Genomic DNA, 5,371 nt, shown 5'->3' with positions numbered 1-5,371 from the left:
GGCTTTCTCACGAAGGCGGCCAAGACCCTTTCTAGTCCACAGATAGAGTGTAACGCGGTACACGACTGAGCGTCAATGTGAGTTACATTGTCGATATTTCTGTAGAAAACTGCCGCGGCTGAAACAAATTGCCGTCTCAATGGCACCATTTTATTTCAAGCTTTGCGCTACAGTTCTGAATCATTTTCGTAGGACAAGGCAGTTTCGTGTTCTCGCAAAATCAAACTGTCGAATTAAGGTACATACTATCAATTACAGTCTAATACATTTTAGCGGTTCAACATCGATAGGACGATTTCGCATCGAAATTTTCGGAGGACCACGTAACCTTCCAATGATGACCGTCGTACGAGCAGTGGATAAGCCTACTTCGTGTCGTAGGTTCCTCGCACCTCGTACTCTACTCCTTGATTGTTGTTCGGCAGCTTTAGCGGCTGTGGTTCCGAGGAACCCCATCCTGAACCCCTTTCTCGTACGCCGAATGTGACTTCTTGCTGTCCGCCGAAGACACTTGTCGGATCTGCATATGTTCAACCATTTGCGCGAGACAAGCGCGGCGCTCTGCAGGGAGGAGGGATCCAATTTTCGAGGTAACAAGTGCGAAACCTCCAGTGGTAGTTCGGAAATGATATCTACCTTGCTTGGCATCAGTAAACCACCTCTAAATCATTCTAATCAACGTACCACGTAAACACGAATCCAACGCGTTCCAGGAATAGAATCAACTGCCTGTAGTTGTTTAACTGTACACGACGAGTAAAATTATTTCGGGTACTCCTGTAGTACAGAACAGACACCCAAACGACAATATTTCAACACAAAAATATTTAAAACAATAGTTATGAAAGCATGATACTTAATACCGCACTTGACATCACGTATAAGTAAAAGTAAATTTCTTCGAACAAATTTCAAGTTAAATCTTTAGGTTGTGTAATTATATCAAACTTGTTCAATTAACAATGAGCTATTTCCATCATGTTTTGACAACCGACTCATCGATGATGCAATTCCTTGGAATTGAAAAAGGAATGTGCATAATTTTGTCCTCCATCAACACTCAAAATATTATCTACATGCTATACTTAGGGATTCAATTTTAAAATACGTTGCTTCATTTTCCATCTCTGCTTTCCTACAATCAGTATGTGAAAGATTTTTCACAGTATCCATCCATCCGCAATTTGTATAAATAGTATTTCAGTCTCTCGCGTCACTTGAACTGTAATATACACCTGTCTTTTATTTTCATTACTCCTCTGCATACCATTTGTGAGGAACAATACATTTTATTTGTTAATCCAATAACATGTAAAGTTCTTCATTTGTTCTAAGATCAATCTATGAATTAGTGAAGAGAATATTGCAATCTGTAAAAATAAGTATCTAGTAATATTACTTCCGAACCAACATATTTATTGCAATGCTTGTCAAATTTCAAAGTAATTTCCTATCCATATGAAACATATTTCATATATGTGTATGTCTATTACTTTGATTAGTTGTTCTACTTGTAACAATTCGCCATTCTGGATCATCTAGATTCAACAAAGACGCATTCAATTTACTCCATACCTCATAAAGCTCCTATTATCATAATTACATGGGAAGATAGAGAGCTGTGACAGTATCCAGCTCTCAACTTTGAACAAGGCATATTGACAAGTCAGAGTAACTCACATACAACTTGGTGGTACAAGCGTTGAAAAAACTTTTCTGGACCTGAGAAAACACATGTGCACAGGTAACGAACAAAAGAGATTAGAGCTCACCAAATAAAACTTGCTATAATTTGCTGTAGCTTGTCACAATAAGCCTATGTGTATCGCGCGTCAGACGATTTTGGAATTAGTTGATGCTTGGATGTTCAAGATACGGAAACACGGAGTGATGAGACGTTTATGTACAAAGTGATTATGGTGCGACTCATCGTCAGTCAGAAAACTTCATGCAGGATTTGCTAAAAACAAACAATTTTCCCCTTTGTTTATCCCCTACCAATCGTCTGTCGTCACTCCTTATCTCATACACAGACAGGCGAAATAATGTCGCCGATGACGGCCAACAGCCTGGACACATGTGCGGATCTCTTGCCTGCGACAGAATTTTGCTATGTGTAGTATGCTGGACTGAAAAGGACTAATATGGCGAATTAGAAGATCGCAGGAAAATTGTAGACATTTTCCAAATTTTATCAATTCCTTTTTATTTATTCAAAAGTCTACAAAACTGTTAATTAACATTAAGGAAATATATACAAAATCTCGACGTTCAGAATAATGGAGAGAATATTCGAAACGGTACTATTAAATCTATAAGTTACCATGCAATACAAATTTTCTTTAAACGCTAAGACATACAAAATACGTAATGTTTTGTGTAAATTGCCATACTTTTGAAAATAAAAAATATCGAATCAAACATTCTTCAAATATATTTCGAACGCTCATTAATACTACAAAATTATATTACTACAAAATTATTTTACTACAAAATTATATTACTACAAAATTATTTTACTACAAAATTATATTACTACAAAATTATTTTACTACAAAATTATATTACTACAAAATTATATTACTACAAAATTATAATTCTACAAAATTATATTACTACAAAATTATATTACTACAAAATTATATTACTACAAAATTGTATTACCACAAAAAATTGTAAAGGTCCCGAATGCATCGGTCACGATACAGTTTACAAACCAAACCAATGAAAGGTGCAGAGACTAGAGAACATGGGGTCCCCAATCGTGTGGTACGCTTCAGCATCGTTGACAACACCAACTCCCTCCCTCCGTCTGTCCAAATGTCATCTCAAACGGTGAAGCTGTAAATTAAAAAAATCCTTATATACATCAGAATAGTAATGCGATTTCTATTCCTGCAGCACCGACGTGATACACGGTGCTCCATAATCGCTCCAGATTGCATATAGTTGTTGTTGAAATCTCTATGCATTTGGTGGATAAAACATTGCGAGAAATTATCCTCTTGTAAAAGTAGTCACATAAGCTTCCAGGTCTTCATAACCTTTTTTTTTTTTTGCATGAGGAGGGGAAAATGCTGTTACGCATGCCCAGTGACCCGAATCACTGGGTTATGTGGGACTCGCGCGGATGTTGTTGCCATACCCACTAAAAAAACCACTCCTCCTTCTTCCTCTGCTTTGAGGGCAGACAACCCCGGTAATACCAGGCGGCAGTCATCAGGGTTGTCCTTTCATGCCCCGCTGTATCTTCCTCTTCGGGCAGTTACTGCTCGCGTCATCTTCTTAGACAGTTCAAATACTGGGCTGATCTCCTTCTGAAAAAAAACCAACACCACGCGGAGTTCCCAAGCGGTCACCGATCTTAGTACTATCCGTGCCCGGCGTTGCTTAACTTTCGTGATCGGACGGGAACGAGTGCACTCAACGCGTCTTGGGCGTTGGCCGGTCTTCATAACCTGAAGGTTTGCATTTTTCCCACTACTTCAGCGTCGTACTGGTACTTTTACTTCTGATAGCTTAGACATGAAATCGTCTAAACTTCTCAATTCAGGACACAAATCAGGCTCTTTCCAGGGATTGCTCTGCTGAGACGTGCCTTCATCATCGCAGCGTTCGTAATTTATACAATTTTCCTTCTTCAATAATTTTTCTTTAAGTTTCTGCAATTTTAAAGCTTTAGATGATTGCTTGATGCGTAATTCATTTTCAGCTTTGAAGAGAGCACACGTCAGCATTGCTTCAATCCGTAAATCGCGTCTGCGATTTCGGCAATACCTTGATTTTTTACTGCGGATTCTTCTGATCCAAGATGCTAATCGTTTAGTACTACTTGGCTTGGCGTCAATATCACAAACTCTCTTCTTAGACTTTGCCATGACGACGGCTTCGTAGTTTTCTTAATTTGCAGGAATGCAAATGTCCTCTTTTTCGAGGTTAACACAGTGTCGATGTTACGATATTCACGTTTTCTTATTGTTTCCTAAACTATTTCACCTAATTAATGAATAAATTATAATAATAAGTACACTAACCTGTATATGGCTCGTGATTGTTGTAGAACAAGATAGAACAGGTTCACACAACACACAAAATGTTTGAAACTGTCGAGCAAAATAAGATCCTCTCCGCTTGCAGACGACTCGACAAATGCCTACGTTGCGCGTCTGATGGTGGCTTTATATACCCTCAAGCTACGTTACGTACTGGTCTTATGCGCGAACGATAGAAAATAATTCCATATAGAATCTTACATTATTATGATTTTTGAAAAATTTCTTATGCATTGCCCCGCTCAGGTGCCCGTCGCTCCAGCCATTCACTTCTCCTTAGGGGCTGGCTTGTCCGCTCACCTGGTTGCGTCGATCTTCTTTCTTATTAAGATGTTCTTTGTTTTCCGATTCAGCATGTCGCTCCAGCTGGCTGCGGCGTAAGTGTATTTTCTTCCAGTCGCGGGGTGACGCGTTCGCGAGGAAGCACGTTAACTGGAGTCGTAAATTCCCGTTACGATTACAATAATCGACACCACGAACTGGTCGATCCCCTTATTTCTTTTGGGATAATAGGGGGGTGGTATAACACTGCAATTGACGGCTTATATTAACTTTATTTCCAACAACTTAATGCAATCAAATATTACGTCGTTGCGTAAGATATACGTGTTATAGACGATTGTTGGATGGGTGAAGGCCCGGTAGCGTGACACTGACTGTTCTCAAGTCAGAAAATCAGTGTTGAGAAGCGGAATGATCTATGAAGAAGATCGAGTCCGTATGTTGATCTTGCTCGAATGTAGTAGAAGCAGCTGATTGATCCATCGATGACTTGGTAGTTGTCAACTTGGTTCCGGAGTATTGACTGAACTAAAGTCGTAGAAACAGTTGAGATGACTGGCAATCTGCTCTCATGCAATTACGGAGGAAAGCTCAGTGCGAGTGTGTCTTTAAAACTAAGAACGCGGATTCGTTGCTCACACTTTTCGTTAGGAAAGTGAGATAATAGTTAGGTAATGATCCATATGCACCACCCATAAACCGAAAATACTTGCAAGATTAGAAATTACGTTGGAAAGATTCTGTTTATGCAGATTCCTTAAGTTTATCGAGGGTCTGTGTAACCGTTCGTGGGCCTTGGCGGCCAGACCACGAGGGACGTCGCACGGACCATCTCACGCGACGTAACAGACAGTTTATCTTGGAAGAAAAGGGATTTTTCTTTAAAACAATATACTCATAATTTCTGCATAAAAGATATAAGCGTATTTAATGGGTATAAATTTGACCTATTTTTATTTGATTTAAAATTTGATCTATTAATTTCAGTTGAAATTTCGCAATTGATATTGTTTTGTTGACTTTCAATTTGTACAGAC

General features: G+C 39.0%; 1 pseudogene; it reads right to left on the bottom strand.

Moving 5' to 3' along the window:
* Positions 1-3,326: 3,326 nt before the first annotated feature.
* LOC132915589 (5S ribosomal RNA) lies at positions 3,327-3,445 on the bottom strand (annotated as a pseudogene).
* Positions 3,446-5,371: the final 1,926 nt, after the last annotated feature.

Source organism: Bombus pascuorum, unplaced genomic scaffold (genome assembly GCF_905332965.1).
Source record: "Bombus pascuorum unplaced genomic scaffold, iyBomPasc1.1, whole genome shotgun sequence".
Lineage (NCBI taxonomy): Eukaryota > Metazoa > Arthropoda > Insecta > Hymenoptera > Apidae > Bombus > Bombus pascuorum.
Note: the sequence above shows the minus strand (reverse complement) of the source record. Positions and strands in the feature narration are given on the sequence as shown.